Raw genomic sequence first — 15,794 nt, forward strand, 5'->3', positions numbered from 1 at the left:
ATGCAGCTTTCTACTAGTTTACTCAATGTTGGCAACTCAGTTTTAGAACAACATTATATGTCATATGAAATTAATGTAGTTAAATTGATTGGTAATTGTTTTGTAATTTTGGTGGGAGGAATTTCCTCCATTCTTCTTATTTCCATGTAGATAACCATTAAGGAAACATTCCTGACATCTTGCTCCAACCCTCATTCTTGTCTATGGAGGAGGAGTGAATTACCTGGTTGGAGGATGATAACCATCTATTCATTATAGATTATGGCTGCTCTGTAGACCCAAATTTTCTATGAGTAGGTTGTTCTAAGTTCTGGACTAGGAAGGGTTAGGGCAGGAAATGCTTATTTTTACACTAAGCCATGTTCTTGAACACCCTTATCAGTATGAAAGATAATATTTTGATCTCCTGCTGTTTGTCTCTTTCTCTTGATTGGTTCTCTTCTTGGGAGAGAGAGGACTTAATCATTATTGAGCCTCTTAACATTCCCAATAATTTTCTTTTCACTTATTTTGTAAATTTATTTTATTTTTATGGTTATATGGGAGCAATATGCAAAGGACTTCATGCCTTTTTAATGTTAAATGAATATAAGTAAAATTATAATGAAAGTAAGCTAACACCAAGAATGCCCAGGCACGCTTTCCCTTTAATCCGCATCCATATATCACTTAAGTTAGAGGAAATCTGAGACTAGATAACTGTCGCTAACGTACTCAAGCTCAAAGAAAAAAAAAAGAGAGACTAAAGCAATCTCTCTTGAAACTTAAAAAAATAAAGTAAATTTTAAGAAATATTTTTAGAATATGGTAGTGATAGTAGGTTTTTAAATTCTCCTTAATTTGCCATAGAAACAACAATGACAACAAAGCAACTACAATAGCCAGGCCCCAAACCTATAAAAAAATATCTGTAACAGAACTAGCTGGACACACCGCCAGCGCGGCGGGGTCCCCCTGCAGCATGTTGCGCACCACTGCGCTCGCTGCCGTGGGCTTGGAGCCCCAAATGACTGCCACCTCCTGTCGGCTGTCACCAGCCATGCTGTGCTGGCCCCCAACCAGCAGCCCGAGGTCTTCTACAACATCTTCATAAACAATGAGTGGCACGATGCCGTCAGCAAGAAAACATTCCCCACCATCAGTCCATCCGCTGGGCAAGTCATCTGCCAGGTAGACGTGGACAGGGCAGTAAAGGCAGCCCAGGCCGCCTTTTAGCTGGGCTCGCCCTGGCGCCGGCATGGACGCGTCAGACACGGGCGGGCTGCTGAACTGCCTGGCAGACCTGATTGAGCAGGACCGGACCTACCTGGCAGCTTTGGAGACTCTGGATAATGGCAAGCCCTACGTCATCTCCTACCGGGTGGATTTGGACGTGGTCCTCAGATGTCTCTGTTATTATGCCGGCTGGGTGGATAAGTACCATGGGAAAACATTGCCATCAATGGAGACTTCTTCAGTTACACCTGCCACGAACCTGTAGGGGTGTGCTGGCAGATCATCCCGCGGAACTTCCCGCTCTTGATGCACGCGTGGAAACTGGGCCCAGCCTTGGCGACTGGAAACGTGGTTGTGATGAAGGTGGCAGAGCAGACTCCACTCACTGCCCTCTATGTGGCCAACCTGATTAAGGAGGCTTGCTCCGCCCCCTCCTCCACACACACATCAGCCTGGTTAATAGTGTTCCTGGATTTGGCCCCAAGGCTGGGGCTGCCACTGCCTCCCATGAGGATGTGGTCAAAGTGGCCTTCACAGGCTCCACTGAGGCTGGCCACCAAATTCAGGTTGCCGTGGGGAACAGTCACCTCAAGAGAGTGACCTGGATCTGGGGGAAAAGAGCCCCCAAATCATAATATCAGATGCTGGCATAGACTGGGCCATGGAGCAAGCCCACTTTGCCCTGTTCTTCAACCAGGGCCAGTGCTGCTGTGCAGGCTCCTGGCTTTTTGTGCAGGAGGATGTTTACGCTGAGTTTGTGGAGTCGAGCATCACCCGGGCCAAGTCCCGGGTGGTTGGGAACTCCTTTGACAGCCAGACAGAGCAGGGGCCACAGGTGGAGGAAACTCAGTTTAAGAAGGTCCTTGGCTATATCAAATCTGGGAAGGAGGAGGGGGTGAAGCTGCTGTGTGGTGGAGGGGCGGCTGCTGACCATGGCTACTTCATCCAGCCCACTGTGTTTGGAGATGTGCAAGAGGGCATGACCATCACAAAGAAGATCTTTGGGCCAGTGATGCAGATCCTGAAGTTCAAGACCATAGAGGAAGTCATTGCGAGAGCCAACAATTCCAAGTACGGGCTGGCCGCAGCTGTCTTCACAAAGGACTTGGACAAAGCCAATTATCTGTCTCAAGCACTCCAGGCTGGTACTGCGTGGGTCAACAGCTATGACATGTTTGGAGCCCTGTCGCCATTTGGTGGCTACAAGATGCCTAGGAATGGCCAGGAGCTGGGAGAGTATGGTCTGCAGGTGTACACTGAAGTGAAAACCATCAGAGTCAAAGTTCCTCAGAAGAACTTGTAAAGAACCACACTGGCTTCCTGACTTATCCAGTGAGACTAAGCTCAACGACTTCAGCAACAAAACCAGGAAAAACGACCCTTGCACTCTAAAAGTCTCAAAAGAGAAATTCTCCCACAGACATCTCTTGGATCAGGAAGGTCCCAGAATTTGACTTCCTGTTGGGTGAGGGTGGGGTGAAGGGAATATGGGAAGCGCAGGGTGATTTTTCAAAAGCAGATTCAAATGTCTCATCCCATCCATCTGATAGACACACTTATGTAACTTGTCCTCATAGCAGAAGAAAAAGCCATTGTTTCCTATTATACTGACATTGAGGCCACAGCTAGCACCTTGCTTTGTACTCTGGACTAAAACTCATTAAAAACAGTGCTGCTCTTCAAAATAAAAAAATAAAAAAACTAGCTGATGAAGTATGAATTCCAAACTATGATCAGGTCAGGTAGAACCACCACCACCAATAACACCTACATCCTAACACGCTCTAGATGTGACTACCCATTCGTGAAAGTACAGCACAGGAACATGTTAAACCCCACTAAGAATACAATCGGCATATTCTGGTTTGCGGGAAGACATCCTGCTGAAGAAATGGCACCCATAAGAAATAGCTGAAAGAATAAAAAAGAATAAAGGGGCTTCAGTGACATATTACCATATTAGCCAGTTGGGAATGTATAGATTATATTAGGATCTTGACTCAAAAATTATAAACATTATAAGACAATGTGAAGATAACTGAGTGTTTGATTATATTAAGGAATTATAAATGTGATAATAGTATTGTGGTCATTTTAAAAAGAATCTCTAACTTTTGGAGCTATATAATAAAATATTTATAGATAAACTAATACGATGCCTAAAGTAGAGGAAATAAAATGAGGTGTAGATGAAAGCAGATTGATCATGAGTTAATTTTTTAAACTGGGTGATACAGTATTCTCTCTCTACTATGGAATATGTTTGAAATTTCCTTTAATAAACATTTTTTTAAAAATCAAATAAGGGAACAAAAGGATGTTTAAATGAGAATATCAGGACAAGAGGATGGGCTCTAAGACTTGTGAGAAAGTGTGTTTCATAGTATAAAGTGAAGGAAGGCGAAAGCAGATTTAAAAATCCTGAATATCTAGTAAAAATGATTCCAGTTCTGCCCAAATATTATGACTCCCTAGCAATGGGTGAGAACAGATAAGCATAAAATACTTTCTTTTTAACTTTATCATATATTTGTGTCATACTTAAAAACCCTGTCTGACAGACTAGCAATTCTCCCAACTTTTTGCCAAACTGAAGCCTCCCAGCATGTGCGATGAGAATGCGTTATCAGCTTGCTAGAGCCCGTGGGGTGGCTGGGACTAGAACTTTCAGCCTCCAGCTGCAAGGGGCCTTGTTTTTTTTTTAGTGTTAATATATTATACTGATATTAGAATTTCTCATACCCTATGAATGCTTGGGAAACACTAAACTAAACCATAAATCTGATTTGTTATGCTCTCTACTTAGGAACTCTTCTGTGTGGCCTACATCGTTGGTCAGTGCCTTTTTCCAAATCAGAGAGACACACTTCAGAAAGGAACAGATGTCAACCCGTCAACTAACACATATTTATTGGTTTCCTAGGCATAGTGGGGAGGGAGAATATATACTTTGATTCACCATATGTTCCTTATAAGTATATCTTTATTTCTCCACTGACTCTGATATTGCAAATTCCACTGACATTGATATTATAGAAGTCATCAGTTCACTCACTTGGTGGTCATTCAATAAAGGTTTAATGAGTAGTTAACAAATGTCTGACTCAGGCTGGGTACTGGGGACAAAGAAGTGAGTATGTGAAACATGGTTCTCACTCCCCTGTTCTGTTCTTAGTAACTCATCTCTTTGTTTTCAGAGCTGAATTTGACATTAATGCTTTCTACTTCATAGAAACTTTCTAATTCTTAAGGTTCCCGTTGTATGCCTAGATTCCCTCTGGCCCAAGTTTATTCCATCTCTCAGACAATTCACTGACTGCTGCTGCTTCTGATGAAGTACAGGCATTTCTATCATCATCTCGCATTCGTTGAACAGTAGTGGAGCATCCCACTATGTTTCAGGCTCTGGGAACCCTGCTCTCTAGTGGGAGACAGAGATTGTTAAACACTGTGATGGTACAAGAACGTACAAGGAGCAGAGACAGTTTTGAACCACGTTGCCTGGTGGCTAAGGGAGGGCTTCACGAAGTAAGAAAATTAGGCTGGGTTTCAAAGGATGACATACAGAGTTGGGATAACCTTTTCCTTCCATTGCTACTCCCTCTTCCAAGTAGCTGAGGTTGGCCATAGAGCACTCATTTACTTATTCATTCATTCAACAAATATTTAGCAAGCACCTACTATATGACAGGGTGTCTACTAGGCACTGATTCAGCAGGTGAACAGGCACCAATCCATGAAAGAGGCAATATGTGGAATACAGATAACCTAGATCAAGGATGGTGAATAGAAAAATAGGGTCAGACATTCACAGATCAAATTTAGGTAGGGGAATGGGAAATCATCTAATTCTTGGTAGATGCTCTAGCCTCAGAAATTTGGGATAAATAAATGTGATTATTTAAAGTTTAAAGTTTTGGGATTGTGAACCAATGTAACATTTCTGAAAGGGCGAAACAGCAAGGTGTGTGTGTGTGTGTGTGTGTGTGTGTGTGTGTGTGTGCCTTCGTGTGTGTGTTAGGTACAAAGAGTGCAGGAGCTTACAGAATGTCACAGAAAGAATTTGTGAACCACTGATTGTAACCAATTATCATCATGGAATTAAGTATCAGTTGTCAGTTTCCAACGACAAGAAATTACATCCAAGAGTATTGGAACTCCACCCTCTTTTTCTGAGAGGGAGGCTTCATTGTTTGTGCATATTTGTTAATAGCTGATAAAAATCCACTCCTTGTAATTTCTGAGGAGATATTTGTGTTAAGTTTTAGTCACCAGAGTGCTGTAATAGAGCCACACTTATTACTTGCCTTTACCATAGTTTTAAAAATGTGGGGGTTTTTGTGTGTCTTTTAGTATGAAAGAAAAAATTCCTGTTATTTTTAACTTATAACTAGTGACTTTTTTCATTATCTCATGGAAGTGCTCCTATAAAGGCAATTAGAGCCTTTAGTTGTTATCTCCATAACTTTGACTGCTTTCAGTAGGGATGGTGAAAATATGAATATGATTATGGGAAGGACTGGAGAACCAAGACAGCTCACATATGTCATAAGATTAATTTTAGACTAGATTTTTTTCCATTCAATGCTGACTTACTTTCTCCATTTTTACAGTATCAGGCAAAGATTTAAAATATCCAAGAAATTTTACCAGGGAGACAGAGAAAATTATTTCTCGAGGATTGATTCATTATGCATTTATATTCTTCTCCAAGCTGAATAAATTTCAGAGATAGGCCAAGAAATTTTTAAAATGTTTGCATATCCTAACTGTGTCTCCAGAACCAACATATTCATTCTCTTAGATGTTATTTTGTCTTCAAATCATGTCCTGGAATGCTCGCAGCAGCACATTCTATTGCTTATTGAACACCAAGTTATTTTATCAAAGGATATTATTGCTCAATCATCTTCCACCAACCCCTTCACCTTCCTTGCCACTAGCCAAAAACAAAAAACAAACAAAAAGTGAAACTAAAATTTTAAAGAATGGGGGTTACAATTTTACTTTTTACTTACAACACACAAAATTCATCCAGAGGGTATTTTGGGTATATTTTTGAAAATAAAAAGAATTTCCATCTGAGGGCTTAGATAACACCCCTTAGTAAATCTTTGACACTCACAAGAAAAAATCAACAAAGTAGTTATAATTCACTAATTCATATTTCAAATTACCAATAACTAAAGTCTTAAGTGAGAGGAGTGAGACTACATTTTCGTTTTTTCTATGTAGATCAGACCATTCAAGTAACTTACCAGCAATAACATAAGTATCTTAATGTCACAATATGGATGTGACTAAGCCGATTCTTGTTTAATTTATAGCCATGAAAGATTATTGGAGAGCATAGTGATAGATAGCAATATGTTAGAACTTAGGTCCAGGTACAGGTAATTTTAATGGTCTAAAAGCCAGGTAGGTAAGAAAGACAGCATCTGAGTCAAGACAGTTGGACTTAATCAAATTAGAGATGCCAAAATGAGAAGAAAGGCCATCCTATGAGCCTTATGTCCCAGGGCAGCACTGCAGCCCTGGGACATGATCAACTTTGAGATCCTGGCAGACTATTTAGACCCAGAACCAGTGGGTAGCAACAGGGACCTAGCTCCAGAACTGGAGTTCAAGGCAGAGATTTGCCTCCACTGAAAATATAGAGACTTTGCTATTAAGGTGAGACCTAGAGTCAAAACTCTCCAAATGATAGGCTAATTTGATCTCTTGAGAGTATGTTTTAAATCTCCTCATAACTAAAGTCAGACTTGGTCCTAGACCTGGGGTGAGCGGAGAGTTAAGCTATGAAATTTTCCCAGTTATAATTTGTCCCCTAGTGAAACACAGCTCCTCTCTTCTCTAATCTGAACTGGTCCTCTAGTTTAACTGCTAACTAATGCACAGCCTGGTGGTGGATCATAGAAGTTCTAGTTTAGTAGTAGGTCTCTCTCTAGCTTTGGGAGCCATATCAAGTTGTTTAACTTAAAGCCTCTGTTTCCTTATCTATGAAATGAGAATAGAAAATTACTTCACAGCCTTATTGTTAGGATTGATGTAAAACAGCATAATGTCTGGCACATAGCTCATTAGAATTTGTACTTTATTTCTAACTAGTTACCAGGTATAAAAAGAAGACTTCACTTTTGAGCAAAGGGTTGATACTCAGGCAACACCAGCCTTCCCTCATCTGATCAGATGTAAGCTTTTCCTTCTGCCTCTTTCATTGTGCATGGCAGCTGGCTGAATTGTGCAACAGTTCCATAATAAGTATCAATAAAAACCCTGTAATAAAACTTGCCAAGAAATGTAACATCTGAAATCCTATCTCTGGAGATCTGTTTAATCTATTAATCAACTTGGCCTAAGCTCTGAATATGACTTTTCACTCCTTAATACAACAGAATATGGAGAATTTATGTGTGTGTGTGTGTGTGTGTGTGTGTGTGTGTGTGTGTGTGTGATTCTTTTGTGAAAGCATGAATATTGTACGAAGACTAAAATGCAAGATGCTTTTAAAAAAAGAGCAGGTGAAGTTAAAAATTGTTTTCTTAATGGTTACTGTTTTGGTTTCATGATTAATTTCATGGGAAAAATCTGTATATGTAATATATAAGTTATTATCCAGTTTTTCCTTTTTGCTTATCAAACTCATGTTTGTTTTTTAATATTTATAAGTGCCAGATTTAGCCATATTTTAGAAAATGTGATTTTAAAAATGCCACCTACACACCAAATTATTTAGGACTTTGAAATCATTTTCAGAAAAATGGCTGTTCATGAGTAATGACATAATGAATGGTTGTGTTTATGAGTAATGAAATTTTATGTGCAATCTATTGAATAACTGTTCATAATTAATGACAAATAATGAAGCACCGTGAAGAGACGATTCTCCCCTCGAAGAATGTACAGTCCTTAAAACACAATCATGAGCCAATACTCTAAGGTAGGGCAGTGTTTCAGCTGACTCAGGGCTCACCATGAGAATGGAAAGTAAATAAAGACCAGTGGTGGTTTAGCCGTTCCTTACTTAGTGCTGAGATCAAAGGCTTAATAACAATTCTGACGCATAGAGCCTTGTAATCCTCAGCACTCAATGAATAGATTGGTGATGTAAATCTCTGTTCACTTAATATTTAGAGAAGAGAAAAAAGCAGCTATTTAGCCATCACAGTTTTCAAAGGAGGAGACAGAATGGCAGTGATAATGGATGTGAAATTTTTTTCTACCTTCAATCGATCAGCATGCTTCATTGAATGCTTACTGTATGCAAAGCACTATGTGCCAAGTACTGTATATTAACCATTGTGGAGGGATATAAAAAAGTACAATAAAAGCACTCATGTAGCACATTTCAAGTAAAGAAAATGCTTTTGCATAAATCATTTCATGCGATGTTGACACCATCCTTGTGCAGAAGGAATACAGATGTTATTATTTGTTCCACTTTATAGATAAGACAACTCGAGGTGTTTGGAAATTAAATGGTTTGCTCAGTCACCTGCAGAGCTGGTATCTGGATCCAACTCTTCGTATACAAATATTCATCTATTCAAAAATATTTATGGAGGGCCTACTATGTGCCACGCACTATGCCAAGTACTGGTGCTATCATAACAAGCCCCTGCTCGTCCAGAGCTCACGTTCCAGACAGGGAGATGGAAAAATAGCCATTCCCAGTAGAAAATGCTGGGCTCTGAATAGGTGGCGCAGAGGCAAAGGCAAAATGAAACACACAGTTCAGAGAGGGAAGTCCTTTTCACTTTGGCAAGGAAGGCGGGGATTTCTGCTGGGCTTTGAAGTGTGTGTGTGTGTGTGTGTGTGTGTGTGTGTGTGTGTGTGTGTGTGTGTGGTGTGTGTGGTGTGTGGGGTTCTTCTTCAAAGGGAGAGGGACAGGGCAGGAGGAAGAGAGAGAACTCAGGAGGGTGTGATGATTAGATCAGCAAGGCTGGAGACAGCAAAGGGGACTGGGAAGAAAGGCTGGGATTTGTGCCCCAGAAAGCCAGGCAAAAGGTTTGAAATTGATAAGGTAGAAATGACTGAGGTTTTCTAAGCATTAGGGTGATCTTAAAAAAGAAAAAGATTAATATGGTAGATGTGATGTGTGAATTATAGAGTGTGAGATAAGATGCAAAAAAAAATCAGTTTTTAAATGATTAGTTTAAGGCATTTATCTTCTAAAATTAACTATGTTGAATGAAAGCTATTAGTATGATAATCATCACAAAACTTTCCTAAATTGTTCTGTTTGAAATATCTAAGACATTAAAAATATTTGGGGAATTAAGCATTTAATATAAAAGAACTCTTTTAATGGAATATGTGAAAATGAACTATTCTCTTTTGTTATCAAGATTGTTTTCATCAGATCAATGTCTAAAGCCAATGTTTTATAGAAGCATTGAGTTCTATATATATGTGCTGGGGCCTGGTCTGATGCTTTCTAAATGAAGCTGGAGATTTTTGCCAATTTCTGATTAGTTTTATTCTTCATATTTTATTCAAGGATATTCTCTAAGTTTATTTTTTCTTTATATTATGCTCTGATCTTCCTCTTATTGCAGTTCATTTATTTTCATGTACAAATTAGTTAAAAAATTGATATACTGTGGCGGGTAGGATGAATTTTTTAGGATTTAAAGAATGATGTCGATGAAAAGTTTATTACATATTCTAAACCTCCGTCTTCAACTGGAATCACTTATAGTTATTTTATTATCATATTTATTCTAGATGTCTCCATTAACCAGTACATACACAGTATTTTTTTAATCACCAATCCATATTTTTTTTGGAATTTAATGTTCTCAGTCTTTACAAAAATTTAATTAACTGAAACATGGCCTCTAAGAACTTGTCAGTATCTGTTGTTTAGAGTCATAAAGCTTCTCATGAATATCACAGCACACAATGGAAAAGTACTTATTATTTTATCTACCAATTAAAACAAATATTAACAGATACATATATATTACATATGCATACATACATACATACACACTTGTATGTAAAATTTTATCGTTAGGTTTACATTTATTAAATTAGAAAAATAAAATTGACCTATTATTTTATTTACTACTAAATCTGTCTGTTAGTGTCAGTGTATAGGCCAAATTCTTCTGAGTCCTCATCAGTAAATTACTTACATTATTGGTGGTCAGGACTCCTGAAATATATGATCTTAAAGCTGTTGATTAATAGATTTCTATAATTTATGACACATTGTACATATATAAAATTATTAATCGTTGTTATCTGTATCATACCATTTGAAATATTTTCATAATCGGGAATGATAGCCTGAAAGTGTGTGGCTGTGTAACATTTTCAAATTAATGCAATCAGCAAAGAACTTTTCAAAAATTACAAAGTCAATATGAAAATTTTTAGAAAACACTAAAATAATGAGAATATCTAATTTGTTTGGAGCTATTACTTACCAAGTGCTATCTGTATTCTTTACACACTTACTTCACATATACTCTATGAGAGAAATGTTATTATTCTCATTTTAGAAATGAAGAAACTGAGACATGGAAAGGTGATACCCTGGTTTCTCCCTTCCTCTTCCCCTCCAGTCTCCCATCAGTGTTTCTGTTGGCTGAACCCAGCCAGAAGCCTGTCGAGGCTTCTTGGGAAATGCAGTATTCAAAGTTCAATACCCCTGAAATACAGACTAAACCAGAGGGCGGGCAAAGAGTGGACCCCAGGCCCAGAGCTAACCCATACCTACAACGTAGCAGGCACAGGTGTAGGCTGCTTTTCTCTCCTGGTATTTCCAAGGTTCCATATGAAATTTTACTTGGTCATTCATTTACTTAACAAATGTTAAGTACCTGCTAGATGAATGTGATTCAAAGATAGATAAAATAAACATCTTAGTAGGAGAAGATATAAGTTCACTGATCAATCACATGCACACATAAATAATATAAAGTGACTATGTCTAAAGAGTGTTCTAGAAGAAAGATGAGAGATGATTTAATTTGGATCAGAGGAAGCAGAGTGTGAAAAGCTACAGAGAAAGGATGTGATTTGAGCTGGATTTTGAAAAAAGTAGGAGATTGTCTGCAATCCAGTTAGGTAGGCATTCAGGCATAGGAAAAGCAGGAATAAAAGCATTGAAAGATTTATCAGGTACAATGAGTAGGCCTTTATAGCTAGGGTACAAGGGACCTGAAAGAAAGTGGAAAGAGAATGGTCAATTGCCCTTCAGCTCAAGGTCATGTAAACATTGAAGACTATTGACTCCCAGCCAGGTTTAAGGACTGTTTACTCCCTAGATTATTGAAGATTAGTTGCAGTCATCTTCTTTCTGTTCTCATTCCTTCTTAGACCTGCACAGGGTTAATGTTATTTTTAGGTCTGAGTATCTTCCTTGCCTTACATAAGGACTCTGAAATGGAATTACATAAGGGGAAATGCAGGGTGCTTGCCTTCCCCAAATCATGAGTATTTCTGCTTCCCCAAATAGTCACATGCCTCATTATCACTACAAGACAAGAGAAGGTGGTGCCGATGTGCCTGGCTCCTTACTTTTTGTACCTTCACTGGCTAGATTTGAGGTCTGGCCTGGGAAGTGATAACGTGGACAATAATTCAAGCTGTGCTGTTTCAGCTTCCCTTTAACACCTGGGCAGAAGGAGTCTCCAGGGATATCAGCCACTGTGAACACCTCTGCTGACTTCTGACTAGTGAGAACTCAGAATTTAGACAAAGGTGAAGCAGGCCAGGCCTGAGTCGGGGGCCATCAATACACCATAAATCTTTCAAGTAGCAAAATAGTTCCCTGCCTATGCTGGTCATTCTCTGTGTCTCCACATCCATTCTCTGCTCTTCTCTGTGCTCTGGGAGGCTGGCTCGGGGAGTGCAGTATAGGTACTCCCTTGCTCTTGGGGTTCCCGTTGTTTGTGGCTTAGGGGAGGCAGTGGAAGAAGAGAGGGAAGGTGAATAGAGTTGAGGTATTTGTTATCCCTCTCCCTCCCTCCTTTCCTCCCCAAACTATGAAATACCATAGTTTCGGCAGAGGTCGTGTCCCCTTAGTTACTGTTGGGTGACCCCTCATTCTTGACTTCAGCTCCTAGCAGGTTTCAGTGGTGCTGTTCCCTTCCCTTCTTCCTTCAGGCTTAGGGGTGAGAACAGTTCCCACTGCTGCTAGTGCTTAGGTGCTTCACCGTTTTTTGCCAGTTTCCTTAACCCTGCCTATTCCTCTGTACAATGTCGTTTGTACAGTTACATGCTCTTAACTTAAACCTTTAGAGTGTTCTCCATCTGCACTCTGGATGCTGGGCGGCCCCCTCCTTCAGGACTGATGAATGGCTGTCAACTCTCTCAGGAATTGTCCTCAGACAGTTGCCCTCACCAAGGTCCTGTCCCCTTCCTGGAGCAGCCTACATCCAATGACTAATCAATGTGGGGTAGAAAGGACTTGGTCCCTTGGATCCAACTTGGGACAGCCGTAAGGTTGTTTGAGACCTTTGTTGAGACTGTCCTGAAGCTCAGGCTCCACCCCGCCAGACCTCCTTGGCCTCATTTCCACAAGTGAGAATCTCAAGAGTGCTCCCTAATAATTATCTGAATGCTGATCTCAGCCTCAGCATCTGCTTCACAGAGAGGCCAGTTTACAACACTCATTCTTAAAAAGCATGTGTACTGGCTAATTCTTGTAAAGGCTAATCATTTTCTCGTGCCTATAATTATCAATAGGACCCACAATAGGCATAGCTTTGTTTTTGTATCTTCCCAGTTCCTTTCCTGAGATCTGTTATGGTCTCTCATTCTCTTATGTCAATCTGTGCTCTTGAAAATGATCTAAAAATACTAATTAAAGCAACTTTAAACTACCAATTTATGCCTACTAAGTCAGCAAACATTTTAAAATGGAGCAGCATACAGTATTGTTGAAGCTATTCTGATTAAGATATATTTATACACTGCTGATTGCATTGCTAATCAAAATAACTCGAGAAAAATAGCATGGCATTATGTTATATATGACTATGCACTTTGGCCTAATAATCACTTTGCTGAGAATTTGCTGTTAAACAATTAAAAGGAAGAACAACTCTATATGCATAAATTATCATCTTTGTTAAAAGAAGAGGCTACTACTCAGTATCTGAAAAAAATACTGAATTTCTTATGTTTCTAAGCAAGGGAGAGCCTTGCTTTTTAGGTATGAGCCTTTCTGAGCAAAGTATGAGTCTGATTTTGTAAGATTTGGGGAAGCATGGAGTTTTGGTATTTGGAGGCCTAAAACAACATGGGACTGTTCAATGATTGGTTGACCCTTGGTTGTAGAAGCATGGCTACCAGTGTATGTATAATGCTGATTGGCTGACTTTCAAAAGTATGGTCACTGAAATGAGGTTGTTTCCAGTTGGCTGACTTTCAGAACCCTGAGGTGTCATTGATTGGCTGACTTTCAGAAACTTGGTTATGGAGGTGAGTTGTCATTGACCAATTAAATAAGTTAAACCCAGCTGGGGTTTACTACCAGATACTTAGTATTACCAAATAATCAGTCTTTTCTTAGAAGTGTAGGCATTTTTTTCTTCTTAGCAGCAGAGTCTCTAATAGAAACATGCATATAATCTCAATATCTGGTAATGTGCAAATGGTTAAATAAATCATGGTGAAGATAAAATGGATGTTATTCTGTCAATACCCACTATTAATACTGAATAGCCACATAGTGAAGCATTTATAATGTAAGGGTAGGTTAAACAAAGAATTTTGAATTGTATTTTCTTCTTGATGGTAACTATTTGAAAAACTATGTGTATGTAAAAGTACTAGCTCACAGAAGAATAATGAATTAAATTTTTAATATTTTATATATGACCATATGGTTTATATATATTTGTACACACATATATGTAATATTTGTCAAAACGATTTTACAAGAAAAGTAATCTAATAATGCAGCAGATAATAGGAGTGTTTGAATTTTCATAAGGAATATTGAAGATCAAATGCCGATAAGATACAAATAAACTAATTTCAATTTCGGCCATAAGAAAGGAAGGAACACTTCATTTGGAATTGAGATCTTAATTTGAATCATATTGTTAGTCATCTGACATTGGGCAAACCATTTGTCTTTTCTGAGCCTCATTTACTCATCAGCAAGATGGGCCTAGTAATTATATACCTTATGGAGTTAAGTGAATTAGATGAGACTTATATAAAGTGCTTTGTAAAGCACTGCAAAATGATATGCACAGTCTATCCTTGACTTTCACATTTCACTATTTTCACTATGGGTAACTCAGAGCTAATTGCTAAAAAAATATAAAATAAAGTGAAATCATAAATATTTTCAAAAACTAAAATGCTCCATACTATCAAGTATGCTTAGAATTCAAGCCAAGGAAGGCACATGCTGCTGCTGAAAATATTTGTCCTTTTAATGAGGTGCCAGATAACTCAGCATCTGACTGAGTGCTGGCAGAGGAGAGATGCCGGCAGTCTTTCTAGCGCACTCTGGCAGGCCTCACACTGTGCGGCTGCTGTGTTAGTGGGAACATCCTAGGATAGACGCATTGATTAGCATCATCGGCCACAGTGTTCACATCTTCAGAAGTTTCCTTTGATTGGGGGTCATTGTGTTCAGCAGATATCCTCATGGAAAAGCTACAAAGCTACAGTACATAACCACTGCTATGAGCAATAAATGTAGTGCAGATTCCTTCCTGTTGCAAGCCTCTACTGCATCCGTAGTCCTACCAAAGGTTGATCCTACCTCCAAACTGAATCGTTCCAAGGCTTAATAGCTATTAATTTGGCGAGCTCAATAGTTATAAAGTGTAACTTTCTCCAACTTAAACAGCTAACCCATGAATTAAAACACTCTTTTTGTACCGTTGAGAATATGAGGAATTTAGAATTGCTGGAACTACAAATCTTATAATGACTTGGGGAATTCTGTCATTTAAAGCTTGGTGAATTTTTTTTTCACCTGTCTGGCAAAATCCAATGTCATCTTTGCTTGCTTTTTCAAATTCAGTTTAAATTCTTCTATTTAAATGAAACTTAAAATTTTAAAGATAATTCATTTGCCTTATGTTGGTTTGCATTTTCATGGAAAGACCATTTTGGTGTCTGTTCTTATATGACTGCATGTGTGGATATGTTTTTGAGTACATCAAGTTATACGTTTATTTTAATACAGTTAAAATCTAAAATTTGAAGTTTAATCAGTGGATGAATTAGACACCATAGCAGATGCAAATAGACTTAACCTCAGTTTTGCTTTTCTCACTGTGGTAAGTTGATTATCCAAACCAACTGAATCAATTAACAGACATTGTGGCAGATTAAAATATACATGTTTTCAGTCTCAATGTAGTTTCACTCTCGTTTTAGTAAGGTCGATCAATTAAAGAATAATTGAAATCTTCTGTAATCAGAGTTGAGTAAAACATAGAATCCCGTGAGAGAGATGGCGTTTAAGCTGATTCTAAAGAATCTGGATACATGGAGGAGGGAGCATAGAGAAGCAAAAGAAATAAGTGTATGCAAACATCTCAAAGGGACACAGTACGGAATATTTGCATCTGTTTTCCAAGTGACAGCTGCAGTCC

General features: G+C 38.8%; 1 protein-coding gene and 1 pseudogene across 3 annotated transcripts in view; both read left to right on the forward strand.

The window, feature by feature from the left end:
* Positions 1-15,794, forward strand: part of PDE4B (phosphodiesterase 4B) — a 524,178-nt gene that overhangs the window by 60,728 nt on the left and 447,656 nt on the right. The gene's annotated exons all lie outside the window — the stretch shown is intronic.
* LOC109384932 (aldehyde dehydrogenase, mitochondrial-like) lies at positions 1,223-2,518 on the forward strand (annotated as a pseudogene).

This window comes from Hipposideros armiger, unplaced genomic scaffold (genome assembly GCF_001890085.2).
Source record: "Hipposideros armiger isolate ML-2016 unplaced genomic scaffold, ASM189008v1 scaffold_106, whole genome shotgun sequence".
In the NCBI taxonomy this organism is placed as follows: Eukaryota; Metazoa; Chordata; class Mammalia; order Chiroptera; family Hipposideridae; genus Hipposideros; species Hipposideros armiger.